Raw genomic sequence first — 21189 nt, forward strand, 5'->3', positions numbered from 1 at the left:
ATGACAGGAGAAGTTTGAGGACCTGGAAAACAGGCCGAGGAGGAAGAATCTGTGGATTCTGGGTCTCCCTGAAGGCGTGGAGCGGTCGGATGTCTGGGCGTACATGGCTACAATGCTGGGCACGCTGATTGGTGCGGGAGCCTTCCCGAGGCCCTTGGAGCTGGATGGGGCACACAGAGACCTGGCATGGAGGCCGAGGGCGAATGAGCCGCCGGGGGCTGTGGTGGTGAGGTTTCACCGTTTCACTGACTGGGAGTGTGTCCTGAGGTGGGCGAAGAAGGAGCAGAGTAGCAGGTGGGAGGACGCTGAAATCCGCATCTACCAGGACTGGAGAGCAGAGCTGGCCAAGAAGAGGGCAGGATTCAACGGGGCCAAGGTGGTTCTCCATCGAAAGGGGGTGAAGTTTGGGCTGTTGCAGCCAGCGCGGCTGTGGGTCACTTTTCAGGACCGACACCATTATTTTGATATGCCGGACGAGGCGTGGACCTTCATCCAGAATGAAAAGCTGGACTCGAATTAGTGGTTTGCGGCAGGTTATGGGGATGCTGGGGAGTGGGAAGGGGCGATTTGATTTGATGTGTGTGCTTTCTGGGTATGTGTATTGATTTGGGAGGGGCTGTTCCCCACGTTTGAATGGGGGAGTGGGGGCCGGAGGTCCTGGATCTTTGGGGATCGGGGAGATGCTGCAGGAGAAGGGAGCTGCGCCACAGGGGGCGGGGCGTGCCCAGGCAGGGAACGCGGGCTTTTTCCTGTGCAAAAGGGGGGGCGTGGCCCGTCACGGGGGGCGGTACCGGACGGGAGCTCGCACTGGTTTCTGGGGGAATGGGGGGGGGACTTCGAGGAAGAATTCAATCGGGGGATCATCGGCAGAGGCGGGAGATGCCGGGGTCAGCAGGAGTCAGCTGACTTACGGGAGTGCAATGGGGGGAGTGCAGGGGGGCCAGGCAATTGCCAGGGGGGGGGGGGGGGGGCGGTTTAGGTTGCTGCTGTACTGACTGAGGGGGGAGCTGGAGGTAAGAGGGAAAGTCGCGGCGGGGAGCCCCCGTCTAGGGGGCTGGAGAGTGCGGGAGGCATGGGCACGTGGCTGGCCTAAGAAAGGAGACGTCGCTATGTTGCAGGAGACGCACCTGAAGGTGGCGGATCAGATCAGGCTGAGGAAAGGATGGGTGGGGCAGGTCTTTCACTCTGGGCTGGATGCGAAGAACAGGGGGGGTCGCAATCCTGGTGAGCAAGCGGGTGACTTTCAAGGCGGTGAGTATTGTGGCGGATAAAGGGGGCCGTTATGTGATGGTGAGTGGTAGGCTGCAGGGGGCCCGGGTGGTGCTGGTGAATGTATATGCCCCAAATTGGGACGATGCAGGGTTCATGAAGCGCATGCTGAGCCGGATCCCAGATCTGGAGGCAGGGAACCTGATAATGGGGGGGCTTCAATACGGTACTGGACCCGGCACTGGATCCTAGGTCGAGGTCGGGCAGGAGGCCAGCTGCGGCCAAGGTTCTGAGGGGGTTTATGGATCAGATGGGGGGACTGGACCCGTGGAGGTTTGCCAGGCCAGCGGCGAGGGAGTTCTCCTTCTTCTCCCACGTGCACAAGGCCAATTCACGGTTAGACTTCTTCGTGGTGAGTAGGGTATTGATCCCAAGAGTGGAGGGGACGGAGTACTCGGCCATAGCAATTTCTGACCATGGGTGGAGCTGGGGTTGGGGGAGGAGAGGGGCCAGCGCCCGCTGTGGCGCATGGATGTGGGACTGCTGGCGGATGAAGAGGTCTGTGGGCGAGTCCGAGGGTGCATTCAAAGGTACATAGAGGCCAATGATAATGGGGAGGTACCGGTTAGTGTGGTCTGGGATGCACTGAAGTCGGTGGTCAGGGGAGAGCTAATCTCAATTAGGGCTCACAGGGAGAAGAGGGAGAGGATGGAGAGGGAGAGATTGGTGGGGGAGATACTGCGGGTGGATAGGAGATAAGCGGAATCCCCTGAAGAGGGGCTGCTGAAGGAGCGCCGGAGCCTACAAACGGAGTTTGATTTGCTGACTACGGGGAAAGCGGAGTCCCAGTGGAGGAAGGTGCAGGGGACAGCGTACGAGTATAGGGAGAAGGCAAGTCGGATGCTGCTGCATCAGGAAGGAGGCGGCTAGGGAAATTGGAGGAATCAGGGACAGAGGGGGAAACACGGTGCGGAGTCCAGCCAAAATAAATTAGGTCTTTAGGGATTTCTACGGGAACCTGCACAAGTCAGAACTCCCGGAGGAGGGGAGGGGATGCGGCGGTTCCTGGACCAATTGAGGTTCGCGATGGTGGAGGAGGGACAGGTCGAAGATTTGGGGGCCCTGATCGAGATGGAGGAGCTGGTTAAGGGGTTGGGGAGCATGCAGGCGGGCAAGGCCCCAGGGCCGGATGGGTTCCCGGTCGAGTTCTATAGGAAGTTTGTGGAACTGTTGGGTCCGTTGCTGGTGAGAACCTTCAACGAGGCGAAGGAAGAAGGGATTCTTCCCCCGACGATGTCTCGGGCACTGATCTCGCTTATCCTCAAGCGGGACAAGGACCCACCGCAGTGCGGCTCGTATAGGCCGATTTCGCTCCTCAATGTGGACGCTAAGTTGCTGGCGAAGGTCCTGGCCACTAGGATTGAGGATTGTGTCCCGGGAGTGATACACGAGGACCAGACGGGGTTTGTGAAGGGCAGGCAATTGAATGCAAATGTGCGGAGGCTCCTGAATGTGATCATGATGCCCTCGGAGGGAGGGGAGGCGGAAGTGGTGGCGGCAATGGACGCGGAGAAGGCCTTTGATCGGGTGGAGTGGGAGTACCTGTGGGAAATGCTGGGCAGGTTTGAGTTCGGGGAGGGGTTCATAGGGTGGGTTAAATTGTTGTACCAGGCCCCGGTGGCGAGCGTATCGATAAATCGTCTGAGGTCAGAGTACTTCAGACTGTACTGTGGGACGAGACAGGAGTGTCCCCTGTCCCCCCTGCTGTTTACCCTGGCAATTGAGCCGCTGGCCATGGCACTAAGGGAGTCTAGAAACTGGAGGGGGTTGGTCCGGGGAGGGGAGGAGCATCGGGTCACAACATATGCAGATGACCTGCTTTTGTATATCGCGGATCCAGTGGAGGGGATGGCCGAGGTCATGCAGACCCTTAGGGAGTTTGGAGACTTCTCAGGATACAAGCTCAATGTTGGAAGAGTGAGCTCTTTGTGGTGCATGCGAGGGGTCAGGCGAGGAGGCTGGAGGAGCTGCCGCTCAAGAGGGTGGAGAAGAGATTCCGGTATTTGGGTATCCAGGTGGCCAAGAGTTGGGGGGTCCTGCATAAGCTCAACTTGGCGCGGTTGGTGGACCAGATGGAGGAGGACTTTAAGAGATGGGATGTGTTGCCACTCTCCCTGGCGGGCAGGGTGCAGCCGTTAAGATGATGGTCCTCCCTAGGTTCTTGTTCGTGTTCCAGTGCCTGCCTATTCTCATCCCAAGGCCTTTTTCAAGCGAGTGAGCAAGAGCATTATGGGGTTTGTATGGGCAAGTAAGATCCCGAGGGTTAAGAGACTGTTCTTGGAGCGCAGTCGGGGGGTGGGGAGGCTGGCGCTGCCGAATTTGTGTAGCTATTACTGGGCAGCTAATGTGGCAATGATTCGGAAATGGGTAATGTAGAGCGAGGGGGCGGCGTGGAGAAGACTAGAGGCAGTGTCGTGTGTAGGTACTAGTCTGGGGGCACTGGTGACGGCACCATTGCCGCTACTGCCGACGCGGTACACCACGAGCTCGGTGGTGGCGACGACATTGAGGATCTGGGGGCAGTGGAGATGGCACAGGGGGGAGGTGGGGGCCTCAATCTGATCCCCGATACGGAACAACCATAGGTTTGCACCGGGCAGGATGGATGGCGAATTCATAAGTTAACATCGGGCGGGAATTAAAAGGATGGGGGACTTATTCATTGATGGGACTTTTGCCAATCTGAGGGCGCTGGAGGAGAAATTTGGGTTACCCCCGGGAAATGCCTTCAGGTATATGCAGGTTAGGGCATTTGTGAGAAGGCAGGTAGGGGAATTTCCGCTGCTGCCTGCCCGGAGGATACAGGACAGGGTGATTTCGGGCATGTGGGTCGGAGAGGGTTAGGTCTCGGCGATTTACCAGGAGCTGCAGGAGGAGGAGGAAGCCTCGGTGGAGGAGCTGAAGGGCAAGTGGGAGGATGAGCTGGATGAGGGCCTGTGGGCTGACGCCCTGGGCAGGGTTAATTCCTCCTCGTCTTGTGCCAGGCTCAGCCTGATCCAGTTTAAAGTGGTGCACAGTGCCCATCTGACAGGGGCGAGGATGTGTAAGTTTTTTGGGGTAGAGGACAGGTGTGTGAGGTGTTCGGGGAGCCCAGCAAATCACGCCCATGTCTTCTGGGCGTGTCCGGCGCTTGCAGGGCTTTGGAGGGGCTTCACAAAGGCTATGTCCAAGGTCTTGGATACTCGGGTAAAACCGAGCTGGGGGATAGCAATATTTGGGGTGTCAGACGAGCCGGGAGTGCAGGAGCCAAAAGAGACCGGAGTTCTGGCCTTTGCCTCTTTGGTAGCCCGGAGAAGAATCTTACTAATTGGAGGGACGCGAAGCCCCCAAGCGTGGAGGCTTGGATCAATGACATGGCGGGGTTTCTCAGGTCAGAGAAGATAAAGTTTGCCTTGAGAGGGTCTGTGCAGGGGTTCTCCAGGCGGTGGCAACCGTACCTAGACTTTCTCACGGAATGTTAGGTGGAGGTCAATAGCAGCAGCAACCCAGGAGAGGGAAGAGGGGGCGGGGGGGGAGTTTTCGTGTTTTGGTTTATGTAAGGGGCCTTTGCCCCATTTTGTTTTTAATATGTTAAATCGTTTAATGGTTAGAGGATTAAGTTGCTTTGTTTATTGACGTATTGTCCTTTTTACTTTTCTTTTGTATATTTCCTTTCCTTTTTGAAGTGTTTTGTAAAAATTATTGAAAAACTTTGAATAAACATATTTTATTTTTTTTAAAAAGGAGAAGAAACTTGAAGATGGGACGTGAATTATTAGAATTCATTGTTCTGTTGTCAGCAGAAATATATATACCAACTTTTTATTTATTGATTTATGGGATGTGGGCATAGCTGGCTAGATGACCATTATTGCCCATCCCCAAGTTACCCTTGACAAGGTGGTGGTGAGCTGCCTTCTTGACCACTGCAGTCCCTGAAGTGTAGGTATACCCATAGTGTTGTTGGGAAGGAAGTTCCCGTATTTTGACCCAGTGAAGAAACAATGCCATATTTCCAAGCCAGGATGGTGAGCGACTTGGGAGGGGGACCTCCAAGTGATGCTGTTCCCAGGTATCTGCTGCTCTTGTCCTTCTAGATGGCAGTGGTTGTGAGTTTAGAAGGTGCTGCCAAAGAAACCTTGGTGAGTTTCTGCAGCGCATCTTGTAGATGGTATACATAGTTGCCACTGTTAGCACGATGGTGGAGGAATTGAACCTTTGTGAAAAGGGTAGAATCAAGTGGATGCCTTGTCCTGGATTGTCTTGCGTTGTGGAGCTGCACTCATCCAGGCAAGTAGAGAGTATTCCATTACACTCCTGACTTGTGTCTTGTAGATAGTGGACAGGCTTTGGGGAGTCGGGAGGTGAATTACTCGCCACAGGATTCCTAGCATTTGACCTGCTCTGGTAGCCACAGTATTTTTATGGCTAGTCCAGTTCAGTCTCTGGTCAGTGGTAACCCCAGTATGTTGATAGTGGGGATTCAGCAATGTTAATGCCATTGAATATCAAGGAGTGATGGTTAGATACTCTCTTGTTGGAGATGGTCATTTCCTGGCAATTGTGTGGCGGGAATGTTACTTGCCACTTGTCAGCCCAAGCTGACTTGCATTTTCATGACACCTTTAATGTAGAAAAACATCCCAAAGGATTTCACAAAGGTGCAATAAAAATTCATTGGATCATTAGTCAAAAAAGATGTTGGAAGAAGGGGCAGCATGGTGGCAGAGTGGTTAGCAGTGCTGCCTCACGGCGCCGAGATCCCAGGTTCGATCCCGGCTCTGGGTCACTGTCCGTGTTTGCGTGGGTTTCGCCCCCACAACCCAAAGATGTGCAGGGTAGGTGGATTGGCCATGCTAAATTGCCCCTTAATTGGAAAAAAAATGAATTGGGTACCCTAAAAAAAAAAATTTTAAGATGTTGAAAGAAATGGCCAAAAATGTAGTCACGGGGCTGGGTTTCAATGAGAGGGAGTGAGATGGAGAACCAGAGGAGTTTAGGAAGGGAGTTCCAACGGTATAGAGCCTAGTTTGTTGAAAATGAAGGTATACAAAGGAAAGTAGGGATGCACAAACGCCCAAGTCAAACAAAAGTGGAATTTAGAGGAGTTAGGAGAACAGATTTAAATACAAGAATGAGGTGTTAGGGGACTGGGAGACCATGTAGGGCAGCAGGAGCAGAATAATGAGGAAGCAGAACTTGCTTCAGGAGAGGATACGAACAACAGAGTTTTGATTTGCTTAAGTTTATGGAGGGTGAAGAATGGGAGACTGTTCAGAAGAATGTTGGAATAGTTGAGTTTGGAACTGATAAAAGCATGAATGCAAGTTTCTGCAGCAGATGGGTTGAGGTAGAAGCAAACGTTGGGTAATGTTACAGAGCTGTAAGTAGGTGATTGTGCTCATGTTGGAGACATAAAAGCAGTGTTGACTCAAGCAAAGTAGTGGAGAGGTTGTATATAAGGGTCTGGCACATAGTGTTAACATGGAACTGAGTACAGTACTGCCCACACAATTATGTAAGAGAACACATGACCTGCACCTAGGAATCAGTCAAGTGTTGGACATGGCCATGTGTAGAAGCAAGCATGGAGACAGCTTGGATCTTTACTATATTGATGTACATAGTTTCTAGTCGTTAATAAATACTGCTGAAAAACATATGCCTATGAATACCTTAATAAGACCTACTGAACTACACCCACACTTTGCAACAATTTGGCGGCAAATGGAACAATTCAAAACATCGAACAGACTGCAGAAGGGGCAGCACGGTGGCACAGTGGGTAGCACTGCTGCCTCACTGCACCAAGGACCCGGGTTCAATCCCGGCCCTGAGTCAGTGTCCGTGTGGAATTTGCAGATTCTCCCCATGTCTGCGTGGGTCTCACCTCCCACAACCCAAAAAGATGTGCAGGGTAGGTGAATTGGCCACGCTAATTTGCCCCTTAATTGGAATAAAAAAAGAATTGGGTACTCTAAATTTATTTTAAAAAGAGACTGCAGAAGAAAATTTTTATCCTGGAAAACTGAAGGAAAAATCAAGAAAGCCTGATGAAAAGCTCAAGAAGCAAAGATGCAGAAGGGAATCACCAGAGAAAAGCTCCAAAGAAAGACTTGGAAACTGAAGGCAGAAATGAAATTCCTTGTTGCAGCAGAAGACTCCATTGAATCCTGTGGAAGTCCAGCTTTAATACCCAGAGTGTGAAGAATCAGCCAACCCAGCAGGAATGAGCTTCCTGGACAACACAAGGTCTGGAAAAAAGTTAAATGTGCAGAGGTCAGAAATTGCCCTCTAAATCGCAATCTGAGAAACCCAATTCCCGATTTGGTGTATGAAGATATGGTGATCCAAGCAAAAGAAAATAAATAAATAATTAAAAATTAATTGCTACTATGTAAAAAGCTGTCAAAAACTGGGATTCAATGCTTCCAAGACCCAATGACATTGAGCTAAAGCATGGAGACTCTAACCCGTCGACCCAGGTAGCCAATGTAGGAAAAAATGAAATGCTGAGATCGCAAATGCCTTTACTGGGGGAGCCCACCAAATTCATCAAGTGCAGAAGCGTACAGCCATGCAACCTTAGATCTTTGGAAATCTCTTAAAGCTGAACATGCAATTTTAAAATGTTAACCATGGATCAGAAATCCTCTTATAGATCAGTATGGACTTATTCAAGGCCCAGATCAATCACCAGCTTTGGAGAAAGAGATTCCTTAGATCCACAATTGTTTTGGGTCTGGATAAAAAGATAGAAGCTGAACAAACTGCTTTATTCAGTAGACCCGATAGCTGATAATATAATAGCTAGACAAGGAATCAACAAATCATCTACAAAATCTGATGAAGTTTAGAAGTAACAAAATCCTCCTAAGTGCTAAATTTAGTAGCAGTCAGGAGAATCTGTTGACTCCTTCACTATTGAGTTGTACAGGATAGCTGAAGACTGCGATTACAGTGACCTGAAACCTGTGACAATCAGGGATAAAGTAGTTGGAGGAGTGGCAGACATCATACAGTCCGACATACTTCACTCAAAGGAAGACCTAAACTTGAGAAACCCATCCAGATTAAGAGAGCAAACTGTGGTACAAAGCAAACGGGACACTCCAGGCCAAGGGTATAAAGAAAAAAGAATACAAGAGAACCCTGCTCGTGATCCACAACTAGGACTGTTTACTGCTCAGCCAAAAAGCCTGTGTCGGCCTGAACCTTTTACACAAAATTGACGAGGTCAACCAAGAAGAATCTGGATCCCATGTTTAAAAGGAGTTTCCAAGCTCTTTACGAGATTGGGGTGAGTGGATGCAAGATCACACCAAGGGACGATGCTAAACCAATGTGCCTGATCAAGGCACAAAGGATTCCTCACCCACTCATGAAGCAAGCGCAGCAGCAGCTGGAGGAGGTGACAAATATGGCAGGCATCTCCCCGGTCACACAAACAACTACATGGTGTTTCAGAATGGTCTCAGTCTCAAAACCGAACAGACCCATTGTATTTGTATCGACTTGATACAACTCAATAAAGTCGTAATCAGAGAAGTACACTCAATGACCTCAGTGAACGTAAGGCTGACTAAATTCTTTGAGAGCATGGTGGTTTCAAAACTCAATGCCAACAGCAGCTTTTTTGGCAATTTCCCCTAGACGAATTTCCAGATTGCTGACTACATTCATCACCTGCTTTGGCACATTCTATGTCATCCACCTGTTTTTTGGAATCACCATGGCCCACTAGAAATATTTCAGCATACAATTATGTTATTCTCTAAGTCTGAATAAAGATTGTAGACTTCAAGTTAACACAAATGCTTTATTCAATGGGTTTGTTCTGTTTTCAGAGCATAACTAGATATAATACAGTCAAGAGGTATGACCAGTGAAGCTAAGGTAAGCTGCCTATGCTGAGCTGTCTCTGTCTGCTGCTCCCTAGCCCTGTGCTTCTGAAAGAGGCGGATCCTGCTTGGGCTCGACCTTTTATACCCGTCTCTGATGCTGCCCTCTAGTGATGCTGTGGCTATTACATCTGTGCTGCAGTCCCTGGTGTATGTGCAGATGTATGTACAGATGTATAGATCACTACACCCCCCCCCCTTTTGATTTGATATGTTTTCTAGATTGGCCGCAAGAAAACTACATAACAAGTGGTGAGAATAAGCAAATCTGCACACTGCGAAAATGATAAAGTAATACAGAAACAATTAACAGTGTTATGAATCCATCGTGAGAAATGTTCATATCCGTCTTGTGGGTGTGTTGAAGTGTCGTTACAAATCTTATCGGCCAGGTGCCTTACGGCTTCTGCTGGAGCGTCTTAACGGTGGCAGTAGGGATGATGGTTTGATGTCATCAAGAGTACTGTCTGGCAACTTCCGGTAGCGGCCATGACCTGCTAGGTCACGCAAACGGCAGCTCCCGCCGTGATCGGTGTTTCGGGCCGCTAAAAGGAGCGGTGGCGGCAGTTAACAGGAGGGACCGGCGTGGGAACAGATGTGGGAGAGCCCCTCCCTCCCGCTGGTGGATGGAGAGGATCAGGTGCGGAGCCGGCAGACGCGCGACCCCGGGGAAGAAGGTCAAGAAGGTCCGGGAGGACAAAATGGCGGCCGGAGAGGATCGGGAGGTGTGGGCCAGAGAACAGCAGGAGCTCCTGAAAAACTGCTTCATGGAGCTGAAAATGGAGATGCTGGCCTCCATGGAGAGAATTGTGGTGACCCAGAAGGCGAAGGAGGTGAGGAGGAAGGTGGCGGAGAACGAGGACGAGGTCCTGGGCCTGGCAGTGAAGGTGGAGGTGCACGAGGTGCTCCATAAGAGATGGCAGGAGAGGCTGGATGACCTTGAGTGCAGGTCTCGGAGCCACAATCTGCGGATCCTGGGCCTTCCTGAAGGAGCGGTGGGGGCGGACGCGAGCACGTACGTGGCCACAATGTTGGGGACGCTGATGGGCGTGGGGGCCTTCCCGCGGCCCTTGGAACTGGATGGGGCGCACAGGGTTCTCGCCAGAAAGCCAAGGGTAAACGAGCCACCGAGGGCGATGGTGATACGGTTTCAGCGCTTGGCTGACCGGGAGCGAATCCTGTGGTGGGCGAAGAAAGAGCGGAGCAGTAAGTGGGAGAATGGCGAGATCCGAATTTACCAGGACCTGGGAGCTGAGCTGACGAGGAGGCGTGCAGGTTTTAACCGGGCGAAGGCGGTCCTCCACGGTAAAGGGGTGAAGTTTGGGCTCCTGCACCCGGCGAGACTGTGGGTAACATACCAGGACAGGCACCACTATTCTGATACCCCAGACGAGGCGTGGTCGTTCATCAGGCAGGAGAAGTTGGACCTGAACTAAGGGACTGCTGTATGGGGGTGAAATGTGCGGGTGGGGAGGGATCGAGGGGAGGACGGCGGGTAAAGCATAAATTTATGGGCATGTCTGCCCTAGTATGTTTTGCTTGTTTTCCAGGTGTTTTGTTTTCCAGGTGTGCGGTGCTAGAGGGTGGGAAACGCCCGGGACGGGCTGTCCGGCGCATGGGGAAGTCCCAGATGGCGCTTGCCCCTCTACTCTGCGGGGGAAGGGGGGGGGAGGGCGGCCCGAAGGAGGCAACAAGTTAAGGGTTGGTACATAGAGGCGGGAGCGGCCGGGGTCAGCATGGGTGAGCTGACTCACGGAGGCACAATGGGGGGAAACCAGAGCTAAGCGGATGCTTGGAGGGGGTGGGGGTGCTGCTTTGCTGACTGAAGGGAAGCCAGGTGAGGGGTATGGATGGAGAGTCGGGCGAGGGGGCCATTGCGGTCTCGGACCATGCCCCGCACTGGGTGGACCTGCGACTGGGGGCGGAACGGGGTCAGCGCCCTCTCTGGCGACTGGATGTGGGGCTGCTAGCGGACGAAGAGGTGTGCAGGCGGATAAGGAGGAGTATTGAGAATTATGTGGGAGCGAATGACACAGGAGAGGTGACGGTGGCAGTGGTTTGGGAGGCTCTGAAGGCGGTCATTAGGAGAGAGGTAATCTCCATTAGGTCCCATAGAGAGAAGAAGGAGAGGGAGAGACTGGTGGGAGAGACACTCAGGGTAGATAGGAGGTACGCATAGGCCCCAGAGGGGGGGCTGTTGAACGAGCGCCGGAAATTACAGGCGGAGTTTGACCTGCTGTCCACGGGGAAGGCGGAGGCGCAGCTGAGGAAAGCGAAGGGGGCAGTTTATGAGTATGGGGAGAAGGCGAGTAGGATGCTGGCGCACCAGCTGCGCTGGAGGGAGGCGGCCAGAGAGATTGGGGGAGTGCGGGATAGGGAAGGCAACATGGTGCTGAGCCCAGAGAGGGTCAATGAAGTCTTCAGGGAATTCTACGGAAGGTTATACAAGTCGGAACCCCCCCCGGGGAGGGGGAAGGGATGAGGCGGTTCATGGACCGGTTGAGGTTCCCAAGGGTGGAGGAAGAGCGGGTGCAGGACTGGAGACCCCGATTGGGTTGGTGGAGGTAGTCAGGGGGCTGGCAGGCATGCAGACGGGCAAGGCCCCGGGCCTGGACGGCTTCCCCGTAGAATTTTATAAGAAGTTCTCGGAGCTGCTGAGCCTGCTCCTGATGAGAACCTTCAGTGAGGCAAAAGAGAAAGGGACCCTCCCTCCGACAATGTCGCCGGCATTGATCTCGCTTATCCTGAAGAAGGAGAAGGATCCGCTTCAGTGTGGGTCCTGCAGGCCGATATCGCTCCTGAACGTGGATGGCAAGCTGTTGGCAAAAAATTCTGACCACCAGAATAGAGGACTGTGTCCCGGGAGTGATTTGGGAGGACCAGACGGGTTTTGTTAAGGGCAGGCAGCTGAACGCGAATGTGAAGAGGCTCCTGAATATTATCATGATGCCCTCGGGGGGGGGGGGGGGGGGTGGAGGTGGTGGCTGCGATGGACGCGGAGAAGGCCTTTGACAGGGTGGAGTGGGAGTATCTGTGGGAGGCGCTAGGCAGGTTTGGATTTGGGGAGGGATTTATAGGGTGGGTCAAGCTGCTGTATCAGGCCCCTGTAGCGAGTGTGTCCACAAACCGGCTAAGGTCGGAATATTTCAGGCTGCATCAGGAGACAAGACAGGGGTGTCCCCTGTCCCCGTTGCTGTTTGTCCTGGCAATCGAGCCGTTGGCCATTGCGCTCAGGACTTCGGGGGATTAGAGGGGACTGGTGCGCGGAGGGGAAGAGCACCGGGTCTCCCTCTATGCAGATGACCTGCTGTTGTATATTTCGGACCCGTTAGAGGGGATGGGGGAGGTCATGCGGATCCTGGGGGACTTTGGGAGGTTCTTGGGGTATAAGTTGAACGTGGGGAAGAGTGAGCTGTTCGTGGTCCACGGTAGAGGCCAGGAGGAGAGACTGAGGGAGCTCCCGCTCAGGATAGTAGAGAGGAGCTTTCGGTACTTGGGGATACAAGTGGCCAGGAACTGGGATGCCCTGCACAGGCTCAACTGAACCCGGCTAGTGGAGCAGATGGAGGGAGAGTTTAAAAGGTGGGATATGCTCCCACTTTCCTTGGCAGGACGGGTGCAGACTGTGAAGATGACGGTTCTCCCCAGCTTCCTCTTTGTGTTTCAGTGCCTCCCTATTTTCATCCCCAAGTCCTTTTTCAAGCGGGTGAATAGGATTGTTACGGGATTTGTATTTGTGTGGGCGAATAAAACCCCGCAAGTCAAAAGGGTATTCTTGGAGCGTAGCTGGGGGGGGGGGGGGGGGGGGGGGGACTGGCTCTGCCGAACTTCTGCGGTTATTACTGGGCGGCCAATGTGGCCATGATCAGGAAATGGAGGTGGGGGCGGTTGGAGGCGGCGTCGTGTAGAGGCACCAGTCTAGGGTCACTTGTTACGGCTCCGCTGCCGTTCTCGCCGGCACGATACACTAGTCCGCTGGTGACGGCGGCACTGAGGATCTGGGGGCAGTGGAGGAGACACAGGGGAGAGGAGGGGGCCTCGGTGTGGACCCCGATACGGAATAACCACAGATTTGCTCCGGGTAGGTTGGGTGGGGAATACCAAGGTTGGTATAGGGCAGGTATTAGGAGGATGGGAGAACCTGTTTATAGACAGGACTTTCCCTAGCATGTAGGCGCTGGAAGAGAAGTTCGGCCTACCCCCGGGGAATGCGTTCAGGTACCTCCAGGTTCGGGACTTTCTTAGAAAACAGGTGGGGACATTTCCGCTGCTGCCCCCATGTAGGATCCAGGACAGGGTGGTGTCTGGCATCTGGGTAGGGGAGGGGAAGGTGTCGGACATATATCAGGAGGTGGAGGAAGCCTCAGTGGAGGAGTTGATGGGCAAGTGGGAGGAGGAGCTGGGTGAGGAGCTGGATGAGGGCCTGTGGGTCGACGCCCTGGGCAGGGTGAACTCCTCCTCATCATGTGCCAGGCTCAGTTTCATTCAGTTTAAGGTTGTGCATCGGGCGCATATAAAGGCGGCAAGAATGAGTAAGTGTTTTGGGGTGGAGGACTACAACAATCACAGTCATTTTGCAAGGCCTACAGAGTGTCATCTGCCATGTGGATAATGTTTGGGTTCACAGCACAACAGTGGCGGAACACGTACAAAAAATTCAGCAATTCTAAAAGGCCTCTCGTAAGTGGGGCTGGTGCTAAATAAGAAATGCAAGTTCTCCAAGACATCAATTCGTAGGATACATCATCTGCAAAACAGGCATCACCAAGGACCCACAGTAAAATGCAAAAAATGGTATAATATTTGTGACAGTAATGTTATTTAAAACTCTGGTTTAAAATACATACAGGCAGTATGTCTACTAAAGCTGTAATTAAAAAGTCATAAAGGTGAGGTAATCATTCATTCCAACCACTCACTTGGTTTCAGATAAAGGGCTAATGCAATCATGCATTTATTGCTAGAGATTCCCTGCAGTGTATATTATTTACGAAGGAGTGTTGTTTAGTTCTAGCTAAGCAGGTCATGGAACCTAATGGGTTGCAGATGATGTAATTAATGGGAGGAACCTGGTCTGTCTGTAGTTTTGCAGTCTTCTAGGATTTTAAGTTGAACAGCTGTTTTGCCAAATGCTGTTAGGTTTAGCAGAAGTGCACTGGATCTGCTATTGAAAAGAGCTCTCCAAAGGTCTGCAAAGCTAAGCAAGAAACTTGTTGTGTTAACTTTATTTAGTAGTGGCATTTGAACTGTATTGGGTTGCTTAATTGGAATTAGTTGCGGGTGCAGATAGTAAGTTCAAGTTTTTCTTTTTATTTAAGAACTGTTTAACTGATCATTGTAAAGCTATTGCTTTGATAATGTAGTTAATTTTCTGTTTAAATTAAAGTTTGATTTAAAATAAAAGATACCCATTGGTCAGAGTCACCACTCCTGGGGTGAAATGTCCTTTCCTCACAGTTTTACAAATTGAAAAATTGATGGGATTCTTGTTCGGCATCCTAACAAAAGTTGGGGACTGGTCCAGTAGCCTAACAAAATTGGGGGCTCTTTATCAGGATTAAAATAGAAATTCCTAGTTTGGTTTGGGATTGTTGAATTTAAAGACAGCGTGTGTGAGGCTTTCTTTCAGGTGTTGATTCTCTTGTCAGTTTAAATAGGGAGTGACTGGTTCAATGGCTCTTTCAGTGGCTCTGAGTGGTTTACTAAGGGTGGTAAAAACAAAGCTTTTGAATTTGGCAGTCAAGCTGCAGTTGGCTTTACCTGATGGGGTGAGGAAGGTAGAGATAATTAAAACAATAGCTCAGCATTTAAATTTGCCAGAGACACAGTCATTGGAATTAGCTAAAACTTTGGACTGTGGGAGGAAATTGGAGCACCTGCAGGAAACCCACGCAGACACTGGGTGAATGTACAAACTCCACACAGACAGTCGTCCGAGGCCGGAATTGAACCCCAGTCCCTGGTGTGGTGAGGCAGAAGTGCTAATCACTGTGACACCGTGCTGCCAAAGTTTCTCTTCATATTCAGATCGCTCCCAATCTTCATCCCCAAATCCTCCTTCACCAAGGTGGATAAATTAATCATGGTTTTCATGTGCGCTGGAAAGAACCCCACCGTCCTACATCGAGGGCAGCACATGCGTGCTTGGCACCACCAAACCTCCTACACTAGCACTGGGCAGCGAGCGCAGAAAGGGTGCATGTGTGGCTGGGAGAGCCGAAGGCAGAATGGTGTGGATAGATGAAATCTCCTGCCTTCGAACATTGTTTTGCGCACTGGCCACCACCCCACTCCCATTCCCCAAACCAAGTACTGAAGGAGCCCGATGGTACTAGCCACACTAAGGACCTGGAACCAGCTCAGACACCACTACAAACTTGTGACATGTCTGCAGAAACCATAGATTCATCCCGGTGAAAATAGATGCCACCTACAAAATGTGGAGAAAGGACGAAGGGGTGCTGATAATAAGAGGCCAGTACATAGACGGTAGAATAACGACCCTGCGGGATCTAACCGAGCACCTCCAACTCCCGAAAGGGAACGAGCTCCAGTACTTGCAGCTACAAGATTTCCTCCGCTACAGGCTGCAGAATTTCCCCCAGCAACCCAGACACACCTTACTAGACAACTGCTAGCGCAGGATGAATTAGAGAACGGTAAATGTGCCGACATATATGGATGACTGTTAGAAGAGGCAAGGACCCCACTGGAGGAGACATGAGGAAGATGGGAGGAAGAACTAGGCATTGAGGAAGGGGGAGGACTATGGAGCGAAGCACTGCATCGGGTAAACTCCACGTCCTAATGCACAGGGCTAAGCCGAACGCAGCTAAAGGTGGTGCACAGGGCACACCTGACCAGGACACGCATGAGCAGTTCTTCCCGGAAGTGAAGGACAAGCACGAGTGGGATCAGAGGGGTCCGGCCATCCACACCCACATGTTTGGGTCCTGCCCTAAGCTGATAGGGTTCTGGACCACCTTTCCCAAGGCCATGTCCAAGGTTCTAGGTGTGAAGGTGGAGCCATGCCCTTTGGTGGTGGCCTTCGGGGTGTCGGAACAGCTAGAGTTCTTTATGAGGAGAGGGCCCTGGCTTTCACCTCCCTGAATTCCCACCAGAGACTCCTGCTCAGATGGAGGTCAGCAGCACCAACCAAGGCCACAGACTGGCTATCTGTTCTGGCGGAATTCCTGAAACTGGAAAAAATAAAATTTGCCATCCGGGGGTCGGAAGAAGGGTTCCACTACACGTAAAAACAGTTCACCAACATCTTTGAGGACCTAATTGTCACCAGCAACTGGGGGGGGAGCTGAGAGGTAGAAGGAGAGGAGGAGGTAGCATCCATAACACATAGAAAATGGCAGGTGTACGATACAACAGGGGCACCGGGGCCCACGCCAGAGGCCCATGAGCAGCACTACAGCAAAGTAAAAGAAGGGCACAATCCACAGACGAGGCCTCACCACCTTCGGTTGGCCTCGCCCTGAGGTGCTGTATGGCAGGACCAACCACCCACCTCCCTCATGTTACATCAGTGTTTTTTTTTTCCTTTTTCTTTCTTTTATTCTACCGTACCTGTCACAATCTGTAAACATTGACCACTCTGGTAAGATGCATACCCCATCTTAATCACATAGTGGCTAGGTTGAATTCAAAATGTAGAATATTTATCTGCTATTTTGGTAGAAACAATTGAATTGTCGGATTATGTGTATGATATGTTTGTTTGCTATAAAAATGAAAATCTTCCAATAAAAATAAAATAAAAAAAGAACACATGACCTGCATCCAGTGGTTGAACAGAGCAGTGTGTAGAAGTAATCGTGGAGGAAGCTCCTAGCTTGGACCTTTACTGTACCTATGTGTATGGTTTATATGCTGACTGTTGAACTACCTAATAAGATCTACCAAGCTATTCCCAATCTCTTGCAACAGAGTTAGAGCTAGTTATTATCAACATAGATCGAGAAGCTGACCCCATATCTGTAGATGATATTGGCATGATACAGTATGAAGCTGAAGAAGTAGAAGGGGCCAAGATCAATCATCGGTGACTTTGAGGGAGCAGTATTGGGAAATGAAGAAAGGTTGTTGCTAGAGATGTTTCAAAGACTGCAGAGGGGAGGTTGTGGAAGACAAATAAATATAAGGTCATCAGTCACAGTCACAGAAAATGTCACTTGTGACTTTGGGAATTTGGGTGTTATGATGGAGAAAGAAACCAGAATGGATTTGTACATTTTGTAGCATGGTAAAAGGAAGAGCAGCTCAGCCCTTGTCCCATTTGCCGCCGTTGTCCCGTTCCCCGCCCATGCCCTGTAGCCCTGCAAATATCTCCTCTTCAGATAATTATGTAATTCCCTTTTCAAAGTCACCAATGAAACTGCCTTGACCACAGTCTCAGGCAGAAAAACCCATATCCTAACTACATAAAAAAGTTTTTTCATTAAGATGCCATTTCCATTCACCTTCAGTCAGTGCACTCTGGTTCTCGACTCTTCCTCCAATATGAAGAGTTTCTCCCTATCTACTCTATCCGGATCCCTATGATTTTGAACACCTCTATCAAATCACCTCAGAACCTTCTATTCATGAAGAACAACCCCAGTTTCTTTAATCTAGCCACATAACTGAAGTCTCTCATTCTGGAATCATCCGCATATATCTTTGTTAGAATCATAGTTTACAGCATGGAATGGGACCTTGGAGGTTACTACACACAATGAGCGCTTCCAAGTACTTTTTAAATGTTATGAGGGTTTCAGCTTCTACCACCCTTTCAGGCAATGAGTTCCATATCTCCACCACCCTGGGAGTGAAATAATTTTCCCTCGAATCCCCTCCAAACCCCCTACCTCTTAACTCCTGTTTATGGACCCTGCAACTTTCTGCACTTTCTCTAATGCCTTCACATCCTTTCTCAAGTATGGTGACCAGAAATGGAGAAAATATTCCAGATGAGGCTGGACCTGTGTTTTGTAACAGTCATCATAATTTGTTTGCTTTTGTACTCTATGCACTATTTATAAAACCCAGGATCTTTTATTTAGTAGTTTCTCAGCCTGTCCTGCCACCTTCAACAATTTGTGAATATATACACCTAGGTCTCTCTGCATCTGCATCTGCTTTTAGAATCATATCCTTTATTTTATATTGCCTCACTTGTTCTTCCTATCAAAATTCATTGCGTCACAATTCTCTGAATTAAATTTCATCTGCTACTTATCTGCCCATCTCTCCATGTCTTGAAGTCCATCATTATTCTCCTCATACTTCACAATACTGCTAAATGTGTCATCTGCAAATTTCGGTATTGTGCCCTGCACACCCAAGTCTAGGTCATTAGCATAGATCAGGAGAAACAGCGGTCCCAGTTCTGATTCCTGGGGGCCCCATTGTATACCATCCTTCGTCTATAAAACAACCATTCACTGCTACTCTGTTCCCTGTCACTCAGCCAGTTTGGTACCTACGCTGCTACTGTCCCTTTTATTTCATGGGTATTAACTTTTCTAGCAAGCCTTATTATGTGGCACTTTAGCCAATGCCTTTTGGAAGTACACCATAACAACCATATTACCCCACTCAACCCTCTCTATTACCTCATCAAAAATCTCATCAGGTTAATTAGGCATGATTTGCCGTGCTAGCTTTCATTCATTAATGTTTATATGATTGCTAATTTTATTCCAGATTATAATTTCTGAAAGTGTTCCTACCACTGAGGTTGAACTAACTGATGTGCAGTTGTTGAGCTTATCCTTCAATCCTTTATTGAATCAATTTGTAACATTTGCAACTCTCCAGTCCTCTGGCACCACCCCTTCATCTGAGGGACATTGAATGAATATAAGCAACTATTATCATAGAATTTACAGTGCAGAAGGAGGCCATTCGGCCCATCGAGTCTGCACCAGCCCCTGGAAAGAGCACCCTACCCAAGCCCACGCCTCCACCCTATTCCCGTAAACACACCGAACCTTTTTGGACACTAAGGGCAATTTATCATGGCCAATCCACCTAACCTGCACATCTTTGGACTGTGGGAGGAAACCGGATCACTCTGAGGAAACCCCCGTAGACACGGGGAGAACGTGCAGACTCAGCACAGACAGTGACCCAAGCCGGGAATCGAACCTGGGACCCTGGAGCTGTGAAGCAACTGTGCTAACCACTGAGCTACCGTGTGGCCCCCTCTGCAATTGCAACACCTCTGTAATTTGTACCCTTACTTCCTCAGTAGCCTTGGATGCATCTCATTCGGTCAAGGTGGCTTATCAACTTTTGAGTATAGCCAGTCTTTTTTTAGTACCTCCACATTATGAATTGTTCATCCATCCAGTGTCTTAACTACTTCCTCCTTCAGTATGACTGGCAGCATCTTCTGGGTAAAAGATGCACAGTACTCAGTTAGCACTTTAGCCATGCTCTCCGACTGCATGCACAAAAAAAGGCTCAATGCTCCTTTTACTACCCTGTTACTACTATGCCGCGACTTCTGGATTTCCTTTTATTTTAACTGCCAGTTTCTTCTCATATTCTGTCTTTGTCTCTCATTTCTTGTTTTGGAGTGTTAGACATGGATTTGGAAAGCAATAGCACACCCTAATTTTACGCTGCAATACGAGTTTCATAGTATTTTGCGAAAAATTATATCCTTTTAGTTTCCATTGTCAAATCGATATGCGAGAGAATATAACTAACCATCTAAGATATGTAACGATAGCCTGAGCTAAAGACAGTTCAATCTTTGGCATACAGATTCTTTTTTTTAATTGCTAGATGAGCTGAAATGACAGATAATCATTCAAGGAAACCGTGTAGTTGTTGACTTCATTCAGGGACATATTTAATTCATAATCTGACATAAACAATAAATTAAGAAAACTCACATTATGCATAATTATGATCCTGGACCAGACCCCCCAAGATTTGATAAGATCCGGTAAGGGGCCAAGAATATTTTGTTTAATGTAGACAAAGTTTGAGATTCAAGACACTCGCTAAGAGAATAAAGGCACAAGATTCGGCAGGTTTTGAACAACCAAAAGTAAACTTTACTTCACAAGGTCAGAAAGATAAAACAATTTACAATATCTATTGTACACTCTGACATCCAGGGTTAATATTTGGAAACTGTGAATTAATAGACAAACTGAGATCAAGCACTCCACACTGTTAAATAAATGACAAATGCAATCAAGACAGATCCCATAAATTTCTCAGCAGCTTGCCCAGAGGTCAGTAAACACTGTGAGTCAAGGTATATTTGTGACAGCACAATCATACACATACTACCCCCAGACAAAGTCAAGACTGTGTACATCTGCCAATCAACCTGGCTGTCTGTTATTTGATCTACATCGCCTTATTAACTGCTTTTGCAATCTAATATTGAGGAACAAATATGTAAAGAGATTACAGATAGCTGCCGGAAAAACAGTTGGGGATTTTAACTTTCCTAACATTAACTGGGACAGCCACAGCACTAGGGGTTTGGATGGAGAAAAATGTGTTGAGTGTATTCAGGAAGAATTCCTCATTCACTATGTGGATGGCCTGACCAGAGAGGGGACAAAACCTGACCTCCTCTTGGGGAATAAGGAAGGGCAGGTGATGGAAGTGTTAGTGAGGGATCACTTTCGGACCAATGACCATAATTCCATTAGTTTTAAGATAGCAATGGAGAATGATAGTTCTGCCCAAAAGTTAAAATTTTTAATTGGGGCAAGGCCAATTTTGAGAGTATTAGGCGGGAACTTTCAAATGTTGATTGGGGATGCCTATTTGCAGGACAGCTGGTAAGTGGGAATCTTTCAAAAAGGTGTTAACTAGGGTTCAAGGTGAGCACATTCCTTTGAGTGAAGGTAAGGCTCGTAAAAGGACGGAACCCTGGATGACTCGGGATATTGAGGCCATAGTCAAAAGGAAGAAGGAGGCATATGACATGCATAGGCAACTGGGATCAAATGGATCCCTTGAAGAATATAGGGCTTGTCGGAGTGGAGTTAAGAGAGAAATCAGGAAAGCAAAAAAG

The 21189-nt window shown here is 49.4% G+C and overlaps 1 protein-coding gene across 12 annotated transcripts in view; it reads left to right on the forward strand.

Moving 5' to 3' along the window:
• caska (calcium/calmodulin-dependent serine protein kinase a) overlaps positions 1 to 21189 on the forward strand; it is a 783320-nt gene that overhangs the window by 722215 nt on the left and 39916 nt on the right. The gene's annotated exons all lie outside the window — the stretch shown is intronic.

This window comes from Scyliorhinus torazame, chromosome 8 (assembly GCF_047496885.1).
Source record: "Scyliorhinus torazame isolate Kashiwa2021f chromosome 8, sScyTor2.1, whole genome shotgun sequence".
NCBI lineage: Eukaryota > Metazoa > Chordata > Chondrichthyes > Carcharhiniformes > Scyliorhinidae > Scyliorhinus > Scyliorhinus torazame.